The sequence below is a fragment of the Bombina bombina genome, chromosome 3, assembly GCF_027579735.1.
Source record: "Bombina bombina isolate aBomBom1 chromosome 3, aBomBom1.pri, whole genome shotgun sequence".
NCBI classification, from domain to species: domain Eukaryota; kingdom Metazoa; phylum Chordata; class Amphibia; order Anura; family Bombinatoridae; genus Bombina; species Bombina bombina.
Window position 1 is genome coordinate 682,615,370 of NC_069501.1, and position 17,385 is coordinate 682,632,754.

The 17,385-nt window shown below is 36.3% G+C and overlaps 1 protein-coding gene across 5 annotated transcripts in view; it reads right to left on the minus strand.

The window, feature by feature from the left end:
- TPST1 (tyrosylprotein sulfotransferase 1) overlaps positions 1–12,151 on the minus strand; it is a 403,891-nt gene extending 391,740 nt beyond the window's left edge. For all 5 annotated transcript variants that reach the window (XM_053707441.1, XM_053707438.1, XM_053707439.1 and 2 more), the window contains exon 1: positions 11,954–12,151. The gene's annotated coding sequence lies outside the window, so the exon portion shown is untranslated. The remainder of the gene's footprint in view (positions 1–11,953) is intronic.
- Between the last annotated feature and the right edge of the window lie 5,234 nt (positions 12,152–17,385).

The window sequence follows — 17,385 nt, forward strand, 5'->3', positions numbered from 1 at the left end:
AAATTCATTACTCAAGCATGATCTAGTTCCCCAAAAATGCCGGCGAAATCTAAAGATAAAAAAGCCAAGACGACAGATAATAGTGTTGATAATATATCAGACGCAGTTCCCCTAGTTATAGACACTCAGGCCTTAATAGGCCAGTTGTCGGCTATTTTTTCACTGCAATTTGATTCCATTAAAAAAGAGCTAGGAGTGATCTCAGCTGATATAGCAACACTCACCTTGGAAATTAAGCAATTTTCAATTAGATTAGTTGAAGCTGAAGAAAGGATCTCTTTATTAGAAGATCAGACAAACACACAGCAAGTAACTTTACAAAAACAAGAGGATAAGTTAAACAGTATGCAATTGCGCCTGGAGGATCTAGAGGATCGCTCCAGGCGCAATAACAGAGTTTCCGGAGTTTGAGGATCTCATGACATTTGCTTCTACAACCCCTACCACAGGCCCCTGGGCATGCCAGCACACTTATTACCATTAATAGTTGAGAGAGCGCACAGAGCTGGCACCAGAAGGACTGTGGGTAATGGGCCGACTAGACCAAGAATGACTATCTTCAGGCTCCTGAAGTTCCAGGACAAAATAGAGCTATTGAATCTTTTTAAAGGAAGAAAAAATGAGCCGGTGATATTCGGTAACAACAAGATCTTGTTGTTTCAGGATTTCTCTAGCAAAACCTCTGCCAGAAGGAAGGCCATGGCTCCGTACTGTACACAGTTGATAAATAAAGGCATAAATGCATGGTTGATGTACCCGGCTAGAATTGTAATTGAGGACAAAGGCAGTAGACTGGTATTTAATGGAATATCAGAGGTTACTGAATTTTTAAAAACTGTGGGATAACAATGTAATGTATATAGTATATTTTCAGTGTTGGGTTATTGATCTGGATGTTTATAATTATAGTTCTTTTTTGGACTAATTGTCCCCCGGTTTGGTATTTTAATTTCCTGGGGGGTTTTTTTTTTCCCCCCCTCTTCCTCTCTCCTCGTCTCTATATCTCGTTTTTTTCTCCTCTCACAGAGACAAACTATGGAAGGATTGTTAGATGTTAAATAATAATGTCAGGGAGTATTAGGATGTTGTCCTGGAATGTGGGGGGGATATCATCCCCAGTGAAACGTAAATTAGTTATTAAAACTTTGGTTAAACTGCAACCCGATATAGTTTTCCTTCAGGAAACACATCTCAATGAGATAGAAGCAGCTAAACTAAGGATTAACTGGGTCGGGGAAGTAATTTCCACTAAAGGCCCAAACAAAAAATGTGGGGTGGTAGTATTACTGCATAAGCAACTAGATTATAAGATAATCAAGATAGATATCGATAGTCAAGCTAGATTTATCTTACTCCAAATATTAGTCAAAAATAGAACATTTGTAACGTATACGCACCTAATAGGCTTTCATTAGAATTTTGGGAAAAAATTCAAAATAAAGTATTTCCATTTAAAAACCAAAATTTAGTTATATGTGGAGACTTTAATATGACATTAGATCCATCATTAGATCGGTTTTCACACAAAAATGTAGTTAGTAACAGATACAGTGCAAAATTTTTTCAGAAATTCTGTCGCAAACTAAAATTGACGGACATTTGGCGGATCCAAAATCCTGACAGCTTACGATATACATGTGAATCTAGAGCCCATAGAACATTTTCTAGGATTGACTTGTTTTTGGTCTCTGAACCACTTTCCATATGGCAATCAAAGGCAGAGATTAGAGAGATCCTGATATCGGACCACGCAATAATTTCATTAACTTTTTTTTTGATGAATAAGGGTAAATTTCAGAACTCTCTATTTTTTTTTCCTTGTTCCTTATGTTCTGAACCTAGATTCCGATCATGGTTACAAGCAAAATGGCAAGAATATGGGTTGAATAATGCGGAATATAGAAATAAAATTGAAATTTTCTGGGAGGCTGCCAAAGTTGTGCTTAGGGGAGAGATTGTTGCTTTCTTGAATGTACGTGTGAAAAAGATCAAAGCTAGGGAAGTTGCATTGGCAACAAGTGTACAGAAGGCGTATACACAGGTACAGAGGGTCCCCTTACAGCAAAATTGGGATAGTTATATTGCTATCAGAAAAGTACGAGATCTCCATTTGAAACAAAAGTTTTTAGCTGAGGAAATTAGAATAAACCGATATTATAAGGGATTCCATGGGCGTTCAGCTAAATATTTAGCAAGTCTCACCAAATGTAGAAAGAAAAAAAATATGTATACCTGTTATTAAAGACAATGAGACTAGATATTTTGAAACCTCGAAAATTTGCGAAATCTTTGCTTCTTATTATCAGCAGTTATATTCCACAGTGGAGATAAATACCTGTAACCAAGACACTATTTTTGACCAGAATATGACTCCAAAAATTCCAGCTGAAGATTTGATTATTTTAAATGAACCTATAACTAGAGAAGAAATTGGCAATGCTATTGATAAATTGAAATCTAATAAAGCGCCCGGTCTAGACGGATTTCCATCCAAGTTCTATAAGTGCTTAAAGGAAGATTTATTACCAGTATTAGAGATTCTTTTTAATAAGTATTACACAGAAGATACGCCGATTTCAGCTTATTTTTCAATGGCTAATATTTCTCTCATCTTGAAAAAAGATAGAGATGCAGAGGACCCAGCATCTTACAGACCGATATCGGTCTTAAATTCTGATTATAAGATCTTAACCGCTATTCTAGCTAACAGATTTGCATTTTGTTTACAGAAACTTATTCATCCAGATCAGACTGGGTTCATGATCAATAGAAACTCATGCAAGAACATACGTAAATTAACAACTTTTTTGGATTATGCATGGAATCATGATCAGTTAAATAAAGAATATGACATGGCTGTTCTAACATTAGACGCGGTTAAAGCGTTTGATTCCATAGTGTGGGAACATTTATTTTTATCACTAGGAAAATTCGGAATTAAAGGGAATTTTGCATAATGTATCCACAGAATATATTCAAAACCTATATCACATATATTGGTTAATGGGATTATCTCCCCTAAGATTACACTTCAGCGTGGTACATGGCAAGGTTGCCCACTGTCACCTTTACTGTTTAATATAGCGTTAGAGCCACTTGCGATCCAGGTAAGAAAGTATTTAACTGGGATTTCATTAGGTTTGTACCGTCTGAATATCTTACTATATGCAGATGATATTTTACTTTTTATAGAGAATTTGCAGCAATCTATCCCAATTTTGATTCAGTTATTGGAAGAGTTTAGCTCATTTTCAGGTTACAGTGTTAATACTGGAAAAAGCGAATTGATGATCGTGGGTAAATCACCTTCCAGGCTTTCCATTAAAGCTTTTAAGGAGGTGGAGACTATTAAATACTTGGGACTTGTATTGCATAAAAATCCTAAATATTGGTATTCTGATAATTATACTTCTTTATTTCAAAAAATCATTTTTCACTATCTCTAACGGCAAGGGTTAATCTGGTTAAAACCATTATTTTTCCACGCCTACTTTATCCGCTACAAAACTTGCCGTTACTTTTACTTAATAGTGATCTAAGAAAATTGCGCTGTCATTTTTCGAAATTCATATGGTTGAATAAAAAACCTGTTTTTATGTACTTTATTTTGTTCTTATATTTGTTTTTATGTCATTATAATTTGTAATAAATTAATATTTTAAACATTTTAATCCCATTTAACTTGTATTATGGGCTTTTATACCTCAATTTAATTTATTAAGGGCTTTTTACTTATACTGGAGTCTGGTCAGTACATTGGGCCAGATATTACCCAGCCTTTTTTAGGCGCTTTATACACATTTTTTACTAAAAAAAAACTCGCATTTCATTATCTAGATTAACGCAGAAACCAGGGGCGGGTGGGTTATCGTTTCCAGATATTAGTTTATATAATATTGCTTCATTAATAAAAATTGCAATTGACTGGCTGGTTAAAACAAATATATACTCCACTTTTGAAGAAGAGTCTTTTTTGATATATCCTTTTGCTTTGGCAGCTATAATACATTGTAAGCCTCGACAGTTACCTTCTAATGTTTTTTCAATGATTACATTCAAAAATATAGTCCTTGCATGGCATAAATTCTGTAGAATATTAGAGCTAGATTTTACTTTTTCAGAATTTCTCCCTATTCAGGGTAATCCACTCTTTTCTCCCGGTATTAACCAGAGGCCTTTTAAGTTATGGGCAGAAAAAGGTTTAAATACGGTTTGTCAATTATTAGGACCTGATGATGCAGTATTACCAGGGGAAACTCTGTTTTCATTATTTAACCTACCCAGATCTGATTTATTCGCATTTTTTCAGATCCGACATTTTATTACTGCACAAGAATGGATGCTCCCTCTGTCTATTGCGTGGTCCGATGTCAGGACTCTCTTACAAAGATTTATTACGGGTACATCAATTTCATTAATTTATGATATTATGCTGTCAAAGCAAACTCAAGGTTTTCTGGATAGGATTTGTAATTTCTGGATTCCGTGAATCCCGGATATAGATCAGGACAGAGTTAGACAGAGATTTAATATTCTGGATAAGTGTTAAATCCCATCAAGCTGGAAGGAAGCGCATATGAAACTCATAAATAATTTTTATTTACATCCAGCTAAACTTGCTAGATTTTACCAGGCTAGATCCTCAGGCTGTCCAAGATGTCTATACCTGAATGCTGATTTATTTCATATGTTCTGGGCTTGTCCTAAGATAAATCAGCTAATGCTAAAAATTATATACTGGTTCAATACTGTTCATAATCTATCTCCCTCACATTCCAGGATATTGTCTTATTATTTAAGACCTCTAGTAATCAAGATAGTTTCTGGGTATATTCATTGAACATTACAATATTAGCTGTAAGACAGTGTATATTAAAAAGATGGAAAGTGAGAAGAGGTCCTCCCTTTTCAGAGGTTATTCAGACGATTCAAGAACAGATCATTCTTGAATCTTACCATCTTCAGGATCCTTCAGAAAAAAGAATCAAGAAATTCTTACGTGGGTGGTATTCTATTATTAAGACATACCCTCTAGCTATACAAAAACAGATTTTAGTGCCCTTTCTATCTTCTATTAGTTTTGCTGAGATGGTAGTATTAGAATTGTTCCCGCATACATGGATTACAAATGCCACCGAGATACAAGCCTAGTGGTCACGGGGACTGAGACTTAGGAGTATTTTTTTTATTTTATTTTTTCTCTCTCTTTCTTTTCTTTTCCAGCATTATTCTCTTTTATTTTTTCTATGGCTCCTCTTAGCCAAGCGCTACGAGGAGTCAACTATAAAAATGCTGATGAAATATTGTTATATGTTGTTTCCTGGATTATGTTGTCCACTATTGTTATGTCACTTGATTTTGTCACGCAATGTATATGACAACAAGGGAGATCCTTGTATATTGTATTTTTATTTTTTTTTCTGTTTTCGGCCATCAATAAAGAGATTTAAAAAAAAAAAAAAAATATTTTATTACCTTAGAAATAGCAGAAATCACAAGAGAAACCAGTATTTTTACAACAAACAAAATGTATTTGAATGCAAAGTCTTGTACATTCACAATGTTAAAAGGGACATGAATTTTTTTTTCTTGGTATCTTTTGTTGAAAAGCAGGGATGTAAGCTAAGGAGCATGCACGTGTCTGGAGAACTATATAGCAGCAGTTTTGCTCCAACAAAGAATACCATGGGAACAAAGCAAATTTGATAACAGTAGTAAATTGGGGGTTTAATAGCCCTAACTGCCAAGACTAGAGCAGAAACTTAAAAGAACACCTTGATAATTTAATATAAAACATTTCAGTGTTCTCCAGAGATACCGTGCAATATTATAAAATTCTGTTATTTATATATGTTGTTAAAGCTATCCTAAGCATAAAATTAAATTGCATAATTTAACCAAATGTATTTAATGATAATGTGTGCAACAAACATTGAACATATTTAATATTTGCTCATTTTAGCTTAATTATGTCTTTAAAATGAGCCAAGTGGTCAGTAAAATTAGCCGGTTGATATGCCCACTAAATAGGTCCTTGGGAAAACACTGCACTTAGCTATGCATCTTTAAAAGGTCAGTCTAGTCAAAATTAAAAACTTTCATGATTCATATAAAGCATGCAATATTAAACAACTTTCTAATGTACTTTAATTAAATTTACTTTGTTCTCTTGGTATTATTTTTGAAAGTTAAACCTAGGTGGGCTCATATGCTAATTTCTAAGCCCTTGAAGGGCACCTCAACACATTTTGACAGTTGTTCACAGCTAGACAGCTCTAGTTCATGTGTGCCATACCCTATATAAAAGGCCAATTGTGTTTGTCCGAAGCTGTCATGCGCAGTAGAGACTGCGCGCAAGGACAAACACACCTGGCCTTCCAACTGATCTGGCGTTGTGAGGTGGAGTAGGCGTGACCAGACGGGTGTGACGTGGGCGTGGCCGGGCATGGTGTGGGTGGGTGGGGCCGGGCGTGACGCGGCCGGGGGCCAGAGGGGGAGAGAGACAGCAAAAGAGAGGGGGGGGAAAGAGAAACAGCAAAAGAGAGGGGGGAAGAGAGACCGCAAAAGAGAGGGGGGGAGAGAGAGACCGCAAAAGAGAGGGGGGGAAAGAGACCGCAAAAGAGAGGGGGGGAGAGAGAGAGAGACAGCAAAAAAGAGAGGGGGGAGAGAGACAGCAAAAGAGAGGGGGGGAGAGAGACAGCAAAAGAGAGGGGGGGAGAGAGACAGCAAAAGAGAGGGGGGGAGAGAGACAGCAAAAGAGAGGGGGGGAGAGAGACAGCAAAAGAGAGGGGGGGGAAAGAGAGAGAGACAGCAAAAGAGAGGGGGGGGAAAGAGAGAGAGACAGCAAAAGAGAGGGGGGGGAAAGAGAGACAGCAAAAGAGAGGGGTGGGAAAGAGAGACAGCAAAAGAGAGGGGGGGGAAAGAGAGACAGCAAAAGAGAGGGGGTGGGAAAGAGAGACAGCAAAAGAGAGGGGGGGAAAGAGAGACAGCAAAAGAGGGGGGGGGAAAAGAGAGACAGCAAAAGAGAGGGGGGGAAGAGAGAGACAGCAAAAAAGGGGGGGGGAGAGACAGCAAAAGAGAGGGGGGGAAGAGAGACAGCAAAAGAGAGGGGGGGAAGAGAGACAGCAAAAGAGAGGGGGGGAAGAGAGACAGCAAAAGAGAGGGGGGGAAGAGAGACAGCAAAAGAGAGGGGGGGAAGAGAGACAGCAAAAGAGAGGGGGGGAAGAGAGACAGCAAAAGAGAGGGGGGGGAAGAGAGACAGCAAAAGAGAGGGGGGGGAAGAGAGACAGCAAAAGAGAGGGGGGGGAAGAGAGACAGCAAAAGAGAGGGGGGGAAGAGAGACAGCAAAAGAGAGGGGGGGGAAGAGAGACAGCAAAAGAGAGGGGGGGGGGAGAGAGACAGCAAAAGAGAGGGGGGAAGAGAGAGACAGCAAAAGAGAGGGGGGGAAGAGAGAGACAGCAAAAGAGAGGGGGGAAGAGAGAGACAGCAAAAGAGAGGAGAGAGACAGCAAAAGAGAGGGGGAGAGAGCAAGAGCAAGGGGTGGGACCGCTGTACTGCAAAAAATGGCCCGTGTACACGGGCTTTAGGACTAGTAAATAATATTGTGCTAACTCCCTGGAGTTACTTATGAGTCAGCACTGATTGCCTAAAATGCAAGTCTGTCAAAAGAACTAAGGAGGCAGTCTGCTGAGGGGTAGATACAAGATAATCACAGAGGTAAAAAGTGTATTAACAAAACAGTGTTGGTTTTGCAAAACTGGGGAACTGGTAGTAAAGGGATTATCTATCTTTTTAAACAATAAAAAATCTGGAGTATACTGTTCATTTAAACTTAGGAGCCCTCCAGAAAATTGAGTACACAGGAAAAGATCACTGTATATATAGAAATAGATAGATAGATAGATAGATAGATAGATAGATAGATAGATAGATAGGATAGGATAGTAATCAATGAAAACATTCTAGGGCTGCAACTAACGATTATTTTCATAAAATCGATTAATCGGCCGATTAGTCTTTCAATTAATCGGATAAAAAATGAATACATTATTTTTTCCTATATTTAAAATAAAATCCACATACTTACTGAGTGTTATAAATATAAACTTCCAACTAAAACTTTACATTAAAACAACTGTTGGTCCAATATTTTAAGCAGCAGAACAAATTTTTATAATTACACAAAACAAAACCACAAACTGTTTGAAAAGAGGTAGAACTAGTAAGAGGTAGACTTTCAATGTTAATAACATTCTGTTATTCATTCTTTCAGAAACTTTGCATTGAAATGCAAAAATATCAACATGACCACATGCTCCTGTCTGAGGCTGGCTCCCTTTTGTGCAGCTATTTTGCCTGCAGCAAAGAAGGGGCGCTCAGATGGTGTTGAGGTGCCTGAGTTGCATAAATAGGGTTTTGCCAATTTCACCAAGGTGTGCTATTTATCTTTGTTAGTTCTCCACCAAAGCAAGGGGCCTCTCAACAAAGTAAGCCTGGACTTCATTTTAACATAAAATATCTTGAATATCTATATGCAGTGGTAAATAACCATCTATAAAAGGTTAGGGGGGGAAATATCTAGTCTACTCTTAAAATAACAGATACATACTTACAGAGGTTGAATTTGGTACATATTGCAATTAAAAATAGGAAGAAAAAAAAAAAAAGCAAAAGGGCTAAAGACTATATATCAGTAACAGGACACAGCCCTACACATTTATCTATAGAGTACAAATATCAGCAATAGCAAGCGATCCGCTAAAAATGGTGCAAACAGGTAATACTGACATCAATTTATATTACAAATGCCATCAATCTAGGCCTATGTGTAAATAAGCACAGCGCTATACCATGCAAAGCATAGACCCAAATCACCTGATTTTATATAAACAATCCAAATTATGACTCCTATTTTATTTCTGGGTTGCACATAAGACAGGAGTAGTTGTAAACTTAAAAAGAAACTTAGTGTCCTAAAAAAGTGAAAAGTAAAAGGACTGTAGACATCCTTTAGGCTAAGGGCATAACCATAAAACACAATACCATGTGCAGGAGCTTATTGGAGTAAAGCAGCTGGTGTTGTGCACAGACCAACTAATTAATTATGAGATTCGTTGACAACTATTTTCATTATCGATTATGCTGATTAGTTGTTGCAGCTCTAAAACATTCTAATAAAAAATAAGCTCCCTGAATAAGTTAAAGGGACATTAAACACTAAATACATGCTAGATAGAATGATGCATTCAAAGAAAAGATTAGTCCATGACTAACATGTAGATGTATTTTTTAAAGTTATATTAGGTGCTTAAAAAGTGACAAAATAAGTGTAAAGTTTTAGTGTCTATAAAACACTGAGAGCTGCCATGTTGTAACTTGTGTTACCTTCTCTGCTGCGGCCAATTAGGGACCGTTATAAATAGGTCACTAGAGTGTGCAGCCAATGGTTGTGCTGGATTTAACAGTGTTCTGCACTTCCATTTCTAACAGGAACTGAAAAGCTTACAATTTCAGAATGGAATTACAGGCAAAGAGGACAAAATAAATAATGAAAGTATATTTGCAGAGTTGTTTTATATATACAATTTATCATTTTATATTACCATCTCTAAGTGTTTAATGTCCCTTTAATAACATCCATGGCTCTCTGATTCCCATGAGATGTCAGTTATTTTAGTGAGGTCATGTAAGGACGCTCTAATTCAGACTTTAATTTGTTTGTGTGTGACAGGGTGGTCCTCTACACACATGATCTCATCTGTAAGTCTGGCAAGCACCAGCACATGCCTCCCTGGTCTTCCTTAAAGGGATAGCCTAGTCAAAAATAAACTTTCATGATTCAGATAGAGCATGCAATTTTAAGCAACTTTCCCATTTACTCCTATTATCAATTGTTCTTCTTTCTCTTTGTATCTTTATTTTATTTTTAAAAAAGCTGGAAAGTAAGATTAAGAGCCGGCCCATTTTTGTTTCAGCGCATGGATAGCGCTTGCTGATTGGTGTCTAAATGTAACCATCCAATCAGCAAGCGCTACCCAGGTGCTGAAGCAAAAATGGGCTGACTTCTAAGCTTACATTCTTCGTTTTCAAATAAAGATACCAAGAGAACAAAGAAAAATTGATGATAGGAGTAAATTAGAAAGTTGCTTAAAATTGTATGCTCTATCTGAACCATGAAAGTTTAATGTTAACTATGCTATCCCTTTAAGGTTATAACATACAAACTAAGCTTGACAAAGATGTAGAATTCTTTATTAAAGCAATGTATATCTGGTTATCATGTACTAAGCAAAAAAATAGCTATATCTTGACAGCTTTAGGTCAACTGGATGCAGAGAGAATTTCAAAATATTATCAGGAAGGCTGGAAAATAAATACTTAAGTTACAACTACTATGGATATAGAACAAAACAAATGCAATTATCAATTGAGTGTTGATTAAACTGGAATCCCATTATTCATTTTACAAACATCTGTAAATACCAAAAATACGGTTTTAAATGCAATCAGGAATCTAAATTATATTCAAAATTAAGGAACAGAAAAACACTTCTATAGTGAACAAATGAAGGATAAACTGATACATATACTTATTTTAGTAAACATTCATTCAATACAATTTGATAATAAAGAAAGCAAATAAGCACAGTGGATGCAAAAAAAAAAAAAACATAAGCGGTCTTCCCAGATATGTGTAAAAGAGCTGTTAAACTTAGGGCAAAAAGCCCTTTTAAGGTCTATTGGTAGTTTACCATTAGATTAGGGGGTGTTTTTATTTTCATAGGGATAAGGTTTAATTTTTTTTATTTTGGATAGTGTTACTGGTTATCATGTACTAATGGATGCAGAGAGAATTTCAAAATATTATCAGGAAGAATGGAAAATACTTAAAAATTCCAACTACTGTGGACGTAGAACAGAACAAATGCAATTATCAATCGAGTGTTGGTTAGACTGGAATCCCATTATTCAAGATGCATTTTACAAACATCTGTATATGCCAAAAATATGGTTTTAAATGCAATCAAGAATCTAAATAATACTCAAAATTAAGGAACAGAAAAACACTTCTATAGTGAACAAATGAAGGATAAACTGATACATATACTTATTTTAGTAAACATTCATTCAATACAATTTGATAATAAAGAAAGCAAATAAGCGCAGTGGATGGAAAAAAAACACAACAAAAAAAACAAAACAAAAGCTCATTCTATTTATGGAAGGAACCATCTCATCAAATGCAGCACGACACATGCCATCAAACTATTCATTTTCATTGTAATACAGTAATGAACCCACCTCTTCCAGAGGGGAAGTGTTTTCTGTTTGTATAGCATTTGGAAGAGAAAAAGCACCCAAATAAATCCTGCTCTGAAAATGTTGGTACAATGTAATGTTCTGCTGGAGGAAACAATCACCTATATCCATCAGTAATTAATCACCTTTACAGTACAGAACTCCAGCTCTTTCAACCCTTGTGAAATAATGAGCACAATGTGGATCCGCAACTACTAACAGACAAATCATCATAACAGAGAATAGGCACACTGAAAAATAACGTCTCACATTGGAGCAAACCTTCTAGGAATCTGTTATGCTAAATGCGATCCAAATAGCAGATTATTTGCTTTATTTTTATTGTGGTTTAACGAGCACTAATTATACTGTTCATATATATTTGTTCTCCCGTACTGAGCACATTTGTATAATATAGTTATTAATATTCAACAGCAAAACTATAAAGCAAGGTATGCATTATAAAGTTAGCCGTAACTAAGAAGATTAGATAGATATATAGATACAGACAGACATATACACGAGCGCGCATACAGTGACAGTAGGTTGACTTTCCACTATTCGTGCTACTGAGTTCACAGTGTTAGTGGCTCTGTGTCTTTCAGAATTCCACCGTGTGACTTCCCTTGTTTTAGGAGATGTGTACGTCTCTCACCTGTGTCACTGTCCCATGCAATCAGCTGCTGTCACCTCCGGTCCCCCCTACCCCCCGGCATCCTGGGTTTCTGGCGATTACAGCCTCTGCCTCAGTCTCACTGCCCGTACCCGCGGCGCGCTCTGGCCATGCTCCAGGAGGAGAATGTGAACAACAAGACAATTGGCCGTCTGGTCCTAGGGGCTGCGGTGTATCCAAATGTTTGATTGGCACATTCTGCAGTGGGCGTTGCGATCTTGAGTAGTCGACATTCCAATTGTATGTAAACGGAGGAAATGCATAAATTACCAGAATGTATGATGCGTGATTGACGCAATTTTAATAATTAAAAATAGTGTAGCAATATTTTTAAATACGGTACCTTGTAGTGTTCGCTAGTAGATATGGGTTTTGTGTAGAAAAAAAACGAACTCAGATTACACTTTAAAGCTCCTCGTCGAAAAATAACGTCTTATTCGATTTAGCTTTCGATACCAAATGCGTCACTACATTATTAGCTGTAATATCAAAGACGCAGCAAAAAAAATCTAGCTGCCCTTAATTTTCTAGAATACCTGATTTTATATTAATAAATCACACAGCAACCTTAGAAAGCATCGCATCCCTGCTCTTTATTGTTACTGATTCATTCCTTTACGTCAGTCAGAAAATGTTTATAATTCCTGGTGTAAATAGTGTAATGTTTCGCCGTAACTAATCCTGTCAAACAGAAGTTTGTTGCTTCAAAAGTATTGATTAAAAACTAACACTACAAAATAATTTTAAAGAAGCCAATATCACTTTGCCTAGAAGTAAAAGTCTTTAATTCCGTATAGTAAAACGTGGATTTTTTGTTTTTTAAAAAAAGATTACATTTGCCCTGGGCATATCTCATTCTCTTAAAAAGACATGTATGTGCATGCTGACCTCCTGTTCAGAACACGAAGAAGGAAGCATTCTGGTGTTTAAAATGCACAGGGGCATTAGTTATGAGAGGAGATCAAAGTCAAAACAGTATCATTTGGTTGACAAAATGTTAAAAAATAGTTTATTAAACTGCCCTTAGGTGTAATGACCTGGTATTGGTATAAAAAAAAAGTCTTATGAAGCTGCCCAGCCCCTGTACTATGTACAAGAGGAACTGATCAACAACTGCAGATTATGGATGTTAATGTTAAATCTTTATTACTAATACATTGCTTGAAATATTAAAAGTGTTTACAATTTACCTTTATCATCTAATTTACTTAATTCTCTTATCATCCTTTGTTTAAACTTAGCTACTTTAGATTAACCCATCCCTAGGAAGTCTCATAAAGTGTACATCTTGAGTCCTATATGTCAATAATGTTTCAACAGTGTTTGTGATAATGTTATACATTGCTGCAAAACACCAATGCTATATAGTGCTCAAGATATGTGCATGCTCCAAACCCTACTTAGGTATTTTTTTTATGGAAAGAATCTACATTTCAGCAACATTTCTTAACTTATGAAGTTTTGCTAAAATTGGTATATATCTAACAATGTATGTATCGTGTTTATATATGTATTTGCAACTATATTAGGTCACAGTTATAACAAGTTCACAAAATGCAAGTGACTTTAATAGTAAACTGAGTTTGCAAAACTTAGAAACAATAACCAAGTCACTCACTTTTTCTATAATGTTACCGTGCCCATATAAGTTTATTTAGTGGCATAATGTGTAAAACAGTTGCTAAGCTGTAATCACATTACTTATGTTTATTGTTTTAGTTCTCTTGAAACAATTGTGGGCTAGATTACAAATAGTGCGCTCTTTAGCGCCTTTGCTCGCACCCAAACACCACTAGAAGTAAATAAATAGCAAAACAAGGAAGAAACAGTGCTACATATGGCACTGCACTAAATAAAGGGAATTCAGCACTATTAGTAGTTCAAACTAATTTTTAATGTATTATCCATAAAGGATTCAATAATGTCAATTGCATTCTCAGTATTTTGTGATACTCCTCACAGGTCGAAAACAGAACCCCCAAATACAACACACAGAGGAATCATATACAAAACATATTAGAATAAAACATATATACATAAGTGATGCCCAAATACATACCACACAAAGCAGATATACAAAGAATATAGCAGGTACATCACCCTGCTGCAGCAGACCCTGAGGAGCAGGTATCGCTAGCGCAATTGCGATTTTTCCTGACTTGTAATACTAGCGGGAAAAAAATGGATTGTGAAATCGGCATTGCGCTAGCACAAAGTCTGTTGTGCCTCACTTGTAATCTCGCCCTGAATTGGCAATGCTGGTAAGTAGGAGCTGGAAGCCATGCAAGCAGAAACAAGTTTGAAGGTTGATATTCAACAATATTAGATAAAACAGCCAAGCAGGTAAAATAAAAGTATGACAAGCAAGTTGGTTTTGGCATACACATCGAATCCAGCATAAGCTTGAGCACAGTGGCCTGTCAGTATATTTATAAGAATGTCAGTGGTGCTCTCCAAATAATATGTCAGTCTATGGCAGGGTTATAATACAATATATTTAATAATTATCCTTTAAAAATGAACCCTCAATCAATATGCATCTACTAGAAACCATAAAATTATTATTATTATTATCGGTTATTTGTAGAGCGCCAACAGATTCCGCAGCGCTAAAATTAATATAAATACCTGAATTCTTTTTATTAGTTAATATCTATGAACACATTTGAATATATTTGTAATACCAGAATATGAAACAATCTATCAACAATCTTTAAATACTTTACCAGGATGAACACCAATCGATATCCAATATCTCTCAGCAGGTTTAATCTCACCTTTAGAAATACCAATAAGTATATTTTGCAATCAATGAGAAAGGGTAGACCAGCTTTGCTAGAGTAATGGTATCTCACGCCCAACAAACCAGTTACAAGTCAGCTCAGCAGAATCTGTCCTTCTCCTATCTTGATCACCAAAAGGTTAGAAAAACAGCACACCTTCTCTGTTTGTAGTGGGGCACAGAATAAAGGACTTGCCAGGTCCCAGTCAATCCAAATATAAAGAATATTCCAGCCTCCAATTTCTTTAAAAGACCTTTATTTCATATAGGGTCCTGAGTAGAAATTACAACGTTTCAAGCCTCAACAGGCTCTTAATCATGTATCTTGCCTTAAAGGGTCAGTAAACTCAGTCGATGTTAAAGATAAGTATAAACTCCTATATATACTTACAATCTAACCGCATAGTGCATTTATCGATAAAATAGATTCAAACCTGTTTTATTCCATTTTTATTTTTGCATCCTAACCGTTTCTTTTTGTCCGTTCTCCAACCCCTCCACGGCGTCTCCAATGTGGGCGGTATAGACTTACTCTGTACTTCCCACATGTAAATGATGTGACGTAACTCTATCCTCCCACAAAAGCTTGATCACGCTCGTGTGTATGTCATCTCTACTTCCCTATAATTCTACTGCGCATGAGTGTAGGTCGCATCATTGAAGCGTAATTAGTATAAATTCATTTATGTACATATTCTTTCCTTAGGGAAGGTAAATCTATAGCGGTTTTACAGATATGTATTTTCGGTGCATTTCCTCTAAAACATAATCAATTATATATTATTTACATCTATTACTTATTGTAATAATTTATTTAAAACAATAAATGCATTATATCGAAATGGAATATCAATATTGATGCGCAAATAATAGAATTTACAAAGAAGATGTTCACTTCACTTCTAAAACAGTTTCATACTATATATACTTATTCAAAGTTGTGTTTGTCGTGATAGCTTTAAAAGGAAAAATAATGTTTCAAGTATCATTATACCTTTTTAACTTATCTTACTATGTCCCTTTCCCTCTATAATTTGGACAATCTACATTTCAATTATTTTTTCTTATTTGTATGCTCCTGTCCAGCTGTACATATTCCATTGACATACTCTATATATATATATATTTATATTATATATACATGTCCCTATATAATTTTTTTTCAATATCAATAGTCAACAGGACCTGTACATCTGTCCATCATAGCTGTAATAGATTTATTCCCTATAGCCATGTCATTATATCGCTAACCCTTTATTTCTATATGTGGTCCCTATACCTTTGTCACAGCACTTATTACTCTATCCCTCAACCCTATATATATATCCATATCCCTCTGTCCCTAAATCTCAGTCTCCCTATCCCTGTGTCCCTATCCATCGTTCTCTATCTTATTAACTGACCCGCTATCCCTGTCCCTATTTCTCTCCCTCTGTCCCAGGCGCATTTTTTTTCCAGCCCTTCTAAAATCATACGGCTAGATTTAGAGTTTGGCGTTAGCCGTCAAAACCAGCGTTAGAGGCTCCTAACGCTGGTTTTGGGCTACCGCTGGTATTTAGAGTCAGTCAGGAAAGGGTTTAACGCTCACTTGCCAGCCGCAACTTTTCCATACCGCAGATCCCCCTACGCCATTTGCGTATCCTATCTTTTCAATGGGATCTTTCTAATGCCGGTATTTAGAGTCTTGGCTGAAGTGAGCGTTAGAAATCTAACTACAAGACTCCAGCCGCAGAAAAAAGTCAGGAGTTAAGAGCTTTCTGGGCTAACGCCGGTTTAAAAAAGCTCTTAACTACTGTGCTCTAACGTACACTAACACCCATAAACTACCTATGTACCCCTAAACCGAGGTCCCCCCACATCGCCGCCACTCTATTAAAAATTTTTAACCCCTAATCTGCCGCTCCGTACACCGCCGCAACCTACGTTATCCCTATGAACCTCTAATCTGCTGCCCCTAACACCGCCGACCCCTATATTATATTTATTAACCCCTAATCTGCCGCCCCCAACGTCGCCTCCACCTACCTACAATTATTAACCCCTAATCTGCCGACCGGACCTCACCGCTACTATAATAAATGTATTAACCCCTAATCCGCCTCACTCCTGCCTCAATAACCCTATAATAAATAGTATTAACCCCTAATCTGCCCTCCCTAACATCACCGACACCTAACTTCAAGTATTAACCCCTAATCTGCCGACCGGACCTCACCGCTACTCTAATACATTTATTAACCCTTAAAGCTAAGTCTAACCTTAACCCTAACACCCCCCTAAGTTAAATATAATTTAAATCTAACTAAATAAATTAAATCTTATTAAATAAATTATTCCTATTTAAAGCTAAATACTTACCTGTAAAATAAACCCTAATATAGCTACAATATAAATTATAATTATATTGTAGCTATTTTAGGATTAATATTTATTTTACAGGCAACTTTGTATTTATTTTAACCAGGTACAATAGCTATTAAATAGTTAATAACTATTTAATAGTTACCTAGTTAAAATAATTACAAAATTACATGTAAAATAAATCCTAACCTAAGTTACAATTAAACCTAACACTACACTATCAATAAATTAATTAAATAAAATACCTACAATTACCTACAATTAAACCTAA